Source organism: Onychostoma macrolepis, chromosome 17, assembly GCF_012432095.1.
Source record: "Onychostoma macrolepis isolate SWU-2019 chromosome 17, ASM1243209v1, whole genome shotgun sequence".
In the NCBI taxonomy this organism is placed as follows: domain Eukaryota; kingdom Metazoa; phylum Chordata; class Actinopteri; order Cypriniformes; family Cyprinidae; genus Onychostoma; species Onychostoma macrolepis.
In genome coordinates this window covers 23000782-23012995 of record NC_081171.1, presented here as the reverse complement: position 1 = coordinate 23012995, position 12214 = coordinate 23000782, and the positions used below count along the sequence as shown (strand labels likewise).

At 38.2% G+C, this 12214-nt stretch overlaps 1 long non-coding RNA gene across 2 annotated transcripts; it reads left to right on the top strand.

Moving 5' to 3' along the window:
• Positions 1–1316, top strand: LOC131523031 (uncharacterized). 2 transcript variants are annotated; one of them, XR_009266694.1, is made up of 5 exons: positions 1–159; positions 316–450; positions 572–636; positions 725–899; positions 1010–1316. It is a non-coding gene; the product is annotated as an uncharacterized LOC131523031 (long non-coding RNA). The 2 variants fall into 2 exon arrangements; XR_009266693.1 differs by having other exon boundaries at positions 725–1316.
• Positions 1317–12214: the final 10898 nt, after the last annotated feature.

Sequence of the window (12214 nt, the reverse complement as noted above, 5' to 3'; positions counted from 1 at the left end):
TAGTCCTTTACTCCGTCACTCGCTCACTCACTCACACATTCTTTTTGCTCTTTTGTAAGGTAGAAACAGAGAGTTCGCATGATGGCCTTTTTCAGTTTTGTCAACTGAACGGCTGCTAGCGAGGGTCAGTGAGTTCTTGTCATGATGAGCCCTCGCCAGGTAAGGTTTGTAGAAAATTGTAATCAATATTTATTCATCAAATCCTCTGACATGAATCTTTTGGTGAATGAACTTAAATATATCTGTCTTAATTTATATGTTTAACCAACAGCATTAATTAAACATGGGGTCAATAGATATTTTCTTGTTTTACAGCCAAAATGGTAGACCAAAAACACAAAGAAAATCAATCACAGCAAGCCAGTCAAACCAGTCCTGTTGGGAATGAACATGGTCTTCTTGTGCCCAAACAGAGAAGACTGAGAACTGAAATTTTGCACATTTCCATTGGTGTGTATGTATTCAAGAAATACAGTTAAATGTAGTACAGCATTTGATGTTGATCTCTCAAAGGACTCTTCAAGTCAGCAGTTATTTATTATTTTTCACATACACATCTTTTTTTTCATAGCTCCTAGAATGAGCAAATCAGCTGTGCATCATCTCTGGAATTTGGGAAGGAAATGACCGAATATGGTGAGTACTGACACCTGCACCTATTCACCAAAACTATTTCTCTGGAGTTAGCATTGACTTATTGTTTTGTCTGTTTGTTTGTTTGAAGGAGGATGATCCCAGTTGATGAAGATATCAATTCAGTGGCCACCAAGTACTGCACTGCTGCCTGAACCCATCAGATATCTGCTGTGAAGACTGCATTCACGAACAGCTCTACTGCGACAGCTCAGATGTTACGGGCCATAAAAGAAACTTACCAACTGAACAACTGCAAGATAGTGGTAGCCCATAGTGATAGCCCATACCTCCAACAACATTCAGCAGGAATCAATGGAAAATATTATATATTGTTTATTGATTTACAGCACCCTAAATTATTTTGTTCTTCCAGGACATCTACACCAGGTGGTTTGTGAAGAAAGCACGGAGGACCATCAGACTCCAGCCACCCCAACCATGGACTGCTTTCACCGTTACCATCAACAGTACCCGCACCAGCAGACTGCGAGACAAGTTCTTTCCACAAGCAATCAGACTGAACTGAACTCCTACCATTAACACCACACACTCCCCACCAACCTCTTATGCACTGCACTCCATCACTTACACTGACTGGACTCTGACTCACTATTATTCTGCACCCTGACATTCTGTTTGCACTAATTCATACTGTACTGCACTGCAAAGGTATATGTGTACTGTGATTAGTTTATTATTGTTTTCATTTCATGCTCTCTGTATAGTATAATATTTACCATATGTTGTTCTCTACATGTATTGTGTGTGTGTGTGTGTGTGTATGTATGTGTGTGTGTATATATATATATATATATATATATATATAGCTTTAACTACATATGTTGAATATATATTCAATTTGGTGTCATGCTGCAGTTTGCACAGAAGACTTTCAAAACCTGTACGTGTTCATGGTATTGTGACAATAAAGTGATTTGATTTGAATTGGTCACATTTCTTTTGTTTGTCAGTTGTACTGTAATGTGATGGATAACAACTGCAAATTGTTCATGACATTGAAGAAGAAGTTTATGATAGGGACATGGATAAGCAAGCAAGAGGAAGAAAACCAGGAGAGCTCTGATGATGAGAAGGAAACTGAATGTGATTCTATGATGCTCAAGACATTTCACCATGCATGCATTATGGTTTTAAATAACTATTTTTTATTTCTCTTGAATATGATTTGTCTTTATATGCTACTTTAGCTGTTTTTATGCTGTATTATCCTCCAGTAAAGTATTGCACATGGTGTTGGATAATAAAGTATGGTGAATATTCTGTATTAAGGATGGTGTTTGGTACATACACCATTTCATTTTGTAAACAATACATATAATTACCATGATTGTTTTAATTAAGACATTATCATTAGGTCATATTAATGACTCTGTTACATTAGGGGAAGGCTGAAAGATGCATTAGAAGAGACTGTATGGACTAAATTGCTACAAGCACTTCATGCATACCTGAGGATGATTTACCAGGGAAAGATCAACATGAATAGTATAATGAAGATGAGCATGTACATTACTGATATCCAACACTTGAGTAGGATAAAGATGCAATTTTTTTGACAAGAGTTTTACAAATTCAAGGTCTTTTATGCTATGATTCTTGGCAATGCACGAATTGTATGACTTTGCACATAAACTACACACTGTCTGTCTGTACCTTGTCTTACTGAATGACACATTGGCGTAATACTGTAATAGTACAATGAAGTGTCACAATATGTATTGGTTGTTTAATTTGGTGTCTTTGTTTACTGTCAGCACTGTATTCTTGTTCTTGATCTAATTAAATAAATGGAGCCCTTTCCAAATGGCGATTTTTGGGGTCCATTCTTATTCTAACTTGCCACAACTTACATAATGGCAAGTTGTTGAAAAAACAATCTAAAATAAATTTTCAGACATAAATGCAACTCAGCACAGTTTGTTGTCCATGATGAGAATAGATCTGTGTATGTTTTGCAGCCCTTCAATCCCCAGGGGCCCAGCAGAGACCCCTGGAAGAGCAGAAAAATGTAACATTTCAAATGGATATAAATCAAAGTCTGATTATAGTATCAAACAGAAAATTGGCAAGACAACTACTTGTGCTATGTTTACTAAATAATGTTGGACACAGTTTTCAAACATATACGGAAAGGTGGTATAAAGGTGTTTAAAAAAGTGCTCTTAGTAAAATACCAAATTTCAGCCTGTCTCTTAAATATGTCATAGATGTTTGCACAATGAACATGTTTAGATATACATTTGTTCAAAAAAGATTGAATTTTTCCCCAATTCATTATTAAACATTTTAAACTACATTACCCATAAGCCTCTGCCATTCTATCCATTGAACGCAAAAAAACCTATTTGTAGTTCAATTAAGTTATGCTTAGGGTTAGGTTTACGATCTCGGTAAAGAGGTGATTTCTCACGAAATAGCAACACTTAATTGTTAACTGAAGGTATTACTGACACATTAATAACACCAAAACGTACTTTGCAACATTAAGCGTTTTTTAATTTGGGTTAAAAGATAGTCCAATCACAGTGAGTTCTGCGAGCGCCAAGAGAACTTCAAAGCCAATGGCAACCCAGTTGAGCAGAGGCGTCACACTTACTTGTCCATATATGGTCATCTTCCGGGTTCTTGGGGTAAATAGACCGATAATAAGATAAAGATTTATTTGTCTCCACTCAATATAAAACTGCAACAACAGATTGCATCGTGTGGTTAACCTAATTCAGCAATAGATTTGTTGATTACAGTGATTTTTTATTAATTATTATTATTTTTTAAACAAGGGTGTAATGGTTTCCATTGTATACATTGTTTACACTAACATTAATTAATATACAATATTTAAACTCAAAGGTTTGCATATACTTTCATTTGCTTACAAAAAAACTACAACTCTCAGAATTATTCAAACAACATCAATTTTGCTTCTGTAACATTTACAGTGTATTTATAGTGTATTAAAGGTATACAATTAATCACTTCTGTATTTCCTGGAAATGGACCCTGCAATCTTGTCAATTTTAGATGTGCCAGTTGAACAATAGGAATAATAATAAAAATATGAATCACACACTTTGTAGTCATTTCTCAGTGTTTATTGATATGTCAAACGTTTCCAAGACAAACATAGAACAGCATTCTCTCTCTAGTTTGTGTCACTATGAAAAAAAAAACCTGAAAAAAAAAAAAAGGTCGTTGATTATGAAAATGTATCTGCAAAAACGTAATCAATTATAGTGAAATATAACAACTTAAATCAATGACTGATTGATAAAGTAATTAATGGGTACATGGAAACAAACATGTAACTAAAAAGTATGCAATAGAAGACCCCTTTTAAAAAAAAAGTCTAACATTCAAAAAGAAAAAGAGTTTGTTTACAGAAAAACGTTATAAGATGCCAAATAATATTTTACAAACTGGAAGTTTTGAGCCTCCAATTGAAAAGACATTATTTTTTTTCCCTTTAATGAACAAATAGGCTAAAAATGTATCTCCTGTAATCATTGTTTCTTCTATTGTGACTATATGCAAGACAAATTAAAATGGTTGATAACAATTATAATTTTATAATTATAAAAGTCATAGTGATAGCGACAGAAGTGCTCACAGTAGAGATGGGAGTGTTGACTGTAGAGGAGAAATTAATACACGTAGACACGCTAAGACTGGAAGTTGGTAGTAAAGGACTGAGAGCAGAGAGAGACAGAGATGTGGAAGCTTTTGAAACGGCTGATATTGTGGAGAGCTGATGGAGTAGTATGTGAGAAATCCTGCAACACAGAAAGAAAGAGAATTTATCACATGATGAACAATTAAAATACTGACAACAACAACTGGCAGACAACAACACAACTATAGAGCGTGCTTATAATAAATAGAATATTGTCTGTTGGTGTGGATGCTAAATGGTTCTCATTATAGTTATTGTTCTTGGTGTGAACAGCTTTAAGTGATCTGATTTGGCCAAATTAATTGAAGATCTGATTTGTCACGTGACAATTTAAACTAGCATTTCCAGACTCTTGCTTAGACAGATGTGTTCAATAAAAAGGCAGACTGTGAGATGTGGACAGATATCATGTACTGCTGGAACGGGAAGAGACTGCGCCAATTTGTAAAGATTAATAAAGAATACAATTGACTTAATATAATCTTTATGATACAAACACTCTAACTACTTACAATGGGCACAATCTGCATGAGAGTTGAGGCAAAGGCCAATGACAGCAGGAGTAAAAGTCCTAGAACTTTGTAGGACACAGTATATCATATGAATTCGCTGAAATTCTATGGATTATTACTACTTCAGCGTAAGACTTTGTTGAGGGCTCTTCCTGATGGGGCCGTGGGATATGTAAACCAAAGTTTAAGAAACATCAAATGCTGTGCAAAATGTAACTGCCGTAAAGTTCAGTCAAAGGGTTAAGACCAACACAGACGTACCATTGGAAATGTTTGCCTTTGCAGCTTTTGGTCTTCTCCGTAAACACACAAGATGGCCAAATTCATCCCTCTCCACAAACAAGACAAGAGTTCGACAGGCCTTCCTTTGGTCTTCCTTTTTAGCTGAAACAAAGAAAACAGAAAATGTTGAACCTTTGAAGGACTTTAGCCTCCCTGGCAGCTTCTTCAGGTTCAGCACTGGGAGCTTCCAGTACAAGTTACCTGTTAATATCAGCAGCTTTTTGACATAACCGATCAAAATTCAATTCTGAGCTTTGAAAATATGTCATGATGAAAAAGAGAAAGGAAGAAAGAGAGCAAAAATGTGTAAATTAATTATGAATAACAGTTCAGAAAAATAGGCAAGCAAAGCTGAGAGAGAGAGAGAGAGAGAGAGAGAGAGAGAGAAAGAGAGAGAGCTGTTGATAAACAGCTGTTGGACACTAAAGGTTGTTGTAGTAGATGGAGATGTATGTGATCTGAAGAAACTGCAAGACAAAAAAATATTGAATTACATTTTTTTTTTACATAAAAGTATTAAAGGCATGGCAAGTTATGTGATTAACTACAAATACCACATTAAAATTACGTTACTGTGGTAAAAACATGGTAAATGTTGTGTTTTTGTGCTTTAACTACAAATAGTACACAGTAAAAACACAGTTACTGTGGTGAAACAAGGTTAGTGTTGTGGATACCGTGTTTTAACTACAAATACCACATTAAAACTACGTAACTATGGTAAAAACATGGTAAATGTGTGGACTTTTACATGATCACTTTCCAACCACAGGCTAATTTCAAACAAATATCACAATGAAAACTAACTTTATAATGCTGGCAGGGTCCACTTGAATGATCTGAACGTCAAACGTGTTGAAATAATGGGACAAACAGTGTTGTTACGACCCTTGGCTCAAGGGAAGCAACAAAAACAAGGGACACACGTAAACCAAAGTATAAGCTCAAAAGTAATGTTTATTTAACTGAAAATCAAACAACATTAAATATAATGAAAGTAATTAAAGAGAATAACAGTATCCCTGTAGTCATCAGTTAAGTCAGTGTGTAAAGCAAGATGCATGGTTGAAAGTGTAATACAATGTTGAAGATAAAATGTAAGTGCAGAAAGTAACAAAATACGTCGCAAGCAACGTCCAACACAAAGTCCAAACAAGTCTCTCTCCAAGTCTCTCCCTCCTGGCTCAGTTGGTGTTCTCTTAAGCAGCGTCTAAGGCATGGTCACAGGTGTTTCCAGTTGACTGCTAATTGAGGCAATTAGTGGGCTCAGGTACCAAAAAGCAACTCTCCAAAAGCAACAGCAGGGGTCGTCACACCCTCCCATAAGACAGGGACTCCCACAAAGATCCCTGTAACAATACAAAACAAAACTCAATACACAGTCGTAGGGTACCACGCAAGTTCAGGACCAAAGTCAGCTCCAAAAAGAAATGCCAAAAGAGAATGACATGTCAGATCCAATAGATTAAACTGTATCTGGAATGCGTGACAGCGCATCAGCTACCACATTTTCTGATCCTCGAATGTGTCGAATATCCAGACAGAAGGATTGCAAAAACAAGGACCACCGAACCAACCTCTGATTCGGACACTGCAAAGAATTCAGAAAGGTTAATGGATTGTGATCTGTATAGATCACAATGGGTGCACTGAGTTAATATAAACCGCAAAATGCTGCAAAGCCCAAATCAGGGCTAACGCCTTTTCGACAACAGAATAATTACGCTGGTACAAGTTAAACTTTTTCGAAAAGAAACTAACTGGATGGTTTACTCCGTCCACATCAGATTGCTGAAGGACAGCTCCAGCTCCCACGTTACTGGCATCAACGTGCAACGTAAAAGGTTTATCAAAGCACGGAGCCATAAGCACGGGTGCTGAACACAGCAAGGACTTCACGTTCTCAAAAGCCAATTCGCAACTGTAGGACCAGATAAACTTTGACTTACCCTTTAACAAGTCTGTAAGTGGTGCAACTACAGTAGAAAAATTGCAACAAAATGATCGATAATATCCGACCAATCCTAAAAACCTCATGAGCTCTTTCTTTGTTGTTGGGGAAGGAAAGTTCTGGATGGCTTGCACTTTAGCCTGTATTGGACGCACTTCGCCGTTCCCCACCACCTTCCCGAGATACGTCACTGTCGCCTTCGCAAACTCACATTTGGCTAAGTTTACTGTAAGTCGAGCATCAGACAAACGTCTCAAAACCAAACGCAAGCGGGTTAAATGAGACTCCCAACTGTCACTAAAAACGACTAAATCGTCCAAATAGACGGCACAACCCTCAAGACCAGAAATTACACGGTTCATGAGGCGTTGGAAAGTCGCTGGAGCATTTCGCAGGCCAAAACTCATGACCTGGTAAGAATGTAACCCTGACGGAGTAACAAAAGACGAAATCTCTTGCGCTCTTTTGGTCAAAGGCACCTGCCAATAGCCCTTCAACAAGTCAAACTTGCTGACGAACTTGGCTGAACCAACCTGGTCCACGCAATCTTCAACGCGAGGCAAAGGAAAACAGTCTGGTTTCGTTAAAGCGTTAACTTTACGAAAATCCGTACAAAATCTCACAGTACCGTCTGATTTTCCAACTAAAATACATGGGGAAGCCCAATCAGAAAATGAAGGTACTGCAATATTGTGATCCTGCATATACTCAATTTCCCTCTCCATTAATTCCCGTTTCTCAGGTGCAACACGATAAAACGCTGCTTAATAGGCTTTGCGTCCCCACATCAATATCATGTTCAACCCAATCAGTACGCGACGGAGCATCACCAAATAATTCAGGAAAACTACGTAGTACTTCACATAACTCCTGACATCTTACAGGAGAAAGATGACGGAGAGTGAACTCAAGTTGTACAATGACTCTGAATTATTCAAACGGCCGCTGAAAACACAATCATCGGGCGAAATGGTCTCCTCTTCCTCACCTACCAAACTCACATTACCCCACCGATGGAAACGGCCGAAAGTGCTGGATGCAAAGAGGTTAAATCTTCTACAGGTTTGGTTTTCTTTTCATAATAGGGTTTTAATAGATTTACATGGCACCGTTTAACTGACTTTTTCCACGATGGCATTGAAATGTCATAATTTTCATCAGTCAACTTTCGCTGCACAACAAATGGGCCATCAAATTTGGCTTCAAACGGAGAAGATATCATAGGTCGCAAGACAAGAACTTGATCGCCTGGCACAAACATTCGACATTCAACTGTACGATCATACAATTGCTTCATGCTTTTCTGATGTTTCCCCAAATTTAACTTAACTAGTTCTCTAGCCTGAATGAGTCGGTTTTTAAACCCCAAAACATATGACGCCAAGTTTTTAGGAGGCTCTACAGCTTTACCAACCTGCTGAAAAACAGACAGCAGTCCACGAACATTATGGCCAAAGACCAAATCGTTAGGGCTGAACCCGTACTCTCCTGCACTACTTCCCGCGCAGCTAACATCATCCAAGGTAAACCCTCCTCCCAATCTCTATCCAGCTGCACGCAGTACGCACGGAGAAGTGACTTTAAAGACTGATGGAATCTCTCCAACGCCGCCCTGACTTTGTGCGTGATACGCAGTAGATTGATTATGCTTAATGTGCAGCTGTTTTAATACTTGCTGGAAGAGATGCGTAAGGTTTGAACCTTGATCACTTTGGATGATTTTGGAATTCCAAAGACAGATATAAACTGCGTTAAAGCTTTGACAATTGAACGAGACGTAATGGTACGCAATGGATATGCCGCAGGAAAGCGTGTGTTCAAACACATCACCGTGAATAAATAACTGCTACCAGACTTGAACGCGAAGTGGCCCTACACAATCGACAATAAGATGCTCGAAAGGTTCACCAGTAGCTGGAATTGGTTTTAAAGGAGTAGGTTTCAACACCTGGTTCGGTTTACTCGTTAATTGGCAGGTTTTGCATCTCTTTATATAAGCAGAGATGTCTCGTTTTAAACGTGGCCAAAAAATCTCAACAGGCGATCATAAGTCTTACGCACCCCTGGTGACCTAATTGATCATGAGCAATTTCGATCATCATTTGTCGAAACTTAGTAGGAACAACTACTTGGAATACAGGATCTCCAACGAAATCTTTGTGAGGACTCCATTTTCTCAACAACACCCCATTGTGAACAAAATATCCATGGGCAACGTTACCCTCTTCCACTTCAGGAACAGCACTCTGAAAGAGTTCATCCAGAGAGAAGTCAGTTCGCTGTTCCTTTCCTAATTCCTCTGCAGAAACAGGAAAAGACAAGGCAGACAAATCAGGCATAAACAACTTAGTGCAGACTTTATCAGATTGAATATCTTTTTGATCACACACTTCAACCTTATTCGCACGTTTCATTGCACGAGTCACGACATGCTGAATCCTGACACAAATAATTCCGTTCAGTTTCAATTTTTTATCAGTGGTCACTATGGGAAACACTGAAGTATCAGCCACACACGTTCACCTACCAGTCCATTTCCTAAAATGATATGGACTCCCTCAACTGGCAAAGCTGGTCGTACTCCACTACAACCTCACCTTGAATCAAATCGGACTGAAGCCTTACCTTATGCAGAGGCACAGACAGAGTATTCAGTCCTATTCCACGAATTAAAACACTTTCACCAGTATGAGACTGCAAGGAAAAAGGCAAAACTGATTCCAAAATAAAGGAATCCATTGCGCCAGTATCCGCAAGATTTTAACAGGGATTTCCTCTTTCTCTCCAACCATAGATACACGCCCTTCTGTAATAAAAGGTAAGTAAGAAGAGAAATCAACATCAAGTTTTGGACTTTTATCAATTTCACCTCCTGCAGAAAGGACTGGTGCAGCAAGAGCAGAAGGCTTAGCATGTGAACTTTGTCCATGACGATTGGATTTATTTTTAAGGACAGGACACTCTGCTTTCCAATGTCCTTTCTCATGACAATAATTGCAAATCTTGCTCGGGTCAAATTTTCCTGAGAACACACGGTTATACTTGTGGAGACTTTACATACTGAACATCACGAGCATGCCAATCGACAAAAGTGGTTTTGTGCGTCAGTACAAAATCATCGGCTAACATAGCTGCTTCCTCTGGCGTTTTGACATTATGCTCACTGATATACATAGCTATACGGCTCAGGACTGAATTTTTAAATTGTTCCAACACCATCAAATTAGTTAAATCCTCCAATGTTTTAATGTCTAATGCTGTACACCAATGATTAAAGTGCTTTCTCAGATCACGCACAAATTCCAAATTTGTTTGCAACTCGTCTTTTTCCTGCAATCGAAAGCGCTGTCTGTATGCTTCGGGTACGCATTCATATGCTTTTAGAATGACAGATTTAACTGTATCATAATCTTTACAACTATCAACCGACAATGAAGAAAACGCTACTTGTGCTTTCCCAGTTAACACACACTGTAGCAGTGCAACACGATTATCATCTGACCAATTTCTTAATTCTGCCATGCGTTCAAACAGAGTAAAAAAAATATCAGGATCTTCCTCATTGAATTTTGGAACAAGTTTTAGATTTGAAGTGATCGAAAAAGACACATTCGGTTCCTGACCAAAACTAGAAAGCTTACCTTCCTTCATCAGCTCAAACTTGAGACACTCCAAATCCAATTTTGCCTTTTCTAATTCCATTTTACCTTGTTCAGAACGCAGTTTTAACTTCTCATGGTCCATTTGTAGAAGTAGCAGCTCTTTTTGCTGTTCAAAAGACAAAGGACTTTTAAAATCAGATGCAACCGGTACATTTTCCTCCATTTCAGTGTCTAAGAAACCTTTTTCAATCAACTGAATTTTCAAAGCCACTTTAACATTTTCTTTGAGCTTCTTATCTTTGATCACAATTTTATAACGCTCAGCAATACTTAATAATTGCTCTTTAGTACACTCATTCAAAAATTCATGAGAAGGTGAACTAACAAACTCCTCAATATCAGCCATGCTAAAAATCACCAGAACAATTTAACACTGTGCAATCAAAATAACGAGAGTTTTCCCTCTACCTACCATCCCAATACCTCTACCTAACTCAACCCTAGTCTTCATGCAGTTACCGGTGGGGGGTATTTATGCACTACAGCCCGCTGGGTGAAAAACGCAACTGGTCAAACCAGCGACGCCTTTAACACCACGGATGTGCCCCGAGATAATTACTACTACCCACTTTCACCACAACACTACACAAAATAACAAATCCGACACGTCTCAAAAGAAACATGCCGCTATACCTATCAGAGAAAACTCAAGTTCAAAAAACAATATTGCACGTGTACTTACCAACTGGTGATTTCACATGGTGAACAAATTGACTTCGATTGATAAATTTTCGTGTCCAATCAAACTATAAGCATCCAAAAATTTTACGCAACCAAATAACCTAGGCAAGGACGAGCCCCCAATTTGTTACGACCCTTGGCTCAAGGAAGCAACAAAAACAAGGGACACACGTAAACCAAAGTATAAGCTCAAAAGTAATGTTTATTTAACTGAAAATCAAACAACATTAAATATAATGAAAGTAATTAAAGAGAATAACAGTATCCCTGTAGTCATCAGTTAAGTCAGTGTGTAAAGCAAGATGCATGGTTGAAAGTGTAATACAATGTTGAAGATAAAATGTAAGTGCAGAAAGTAACAAAATACGCAAGCAACGTCCAACACAAAGTCCAAACAAGTCTCTCTCCAAGTCTCTCCTCCTGGCTCAGTTGGTGTTCTCTTAAGCAGCGTCTAAGGCATGGTCACAGGTGTTTCCAGTTGACTGCTAATTGAGGCAATTAGTGGGCTCAGGTACCAAAAAGCAACTCTCCAAAAGCAACAGCAGGGGTCGTCACAGTGTACAGTATCGATTTGAAACACGACATAATTTCATTCATAAATACGGGACGATCGACTAACGTTACTTTACGAGACGGGTGGAAACTCTACCTGTACGTGTCTTGAAGTTATCTAAAATCCATATCTTTTTAGCAATAAAACACTTCGAATAGCCGGGAGAGTTTAAAACGCAAATAGCAAGCATTTTAAAAGAAACCCACAATGCATTTAGGCGAAAGTATCTGTAGCATCTCCTGTTGC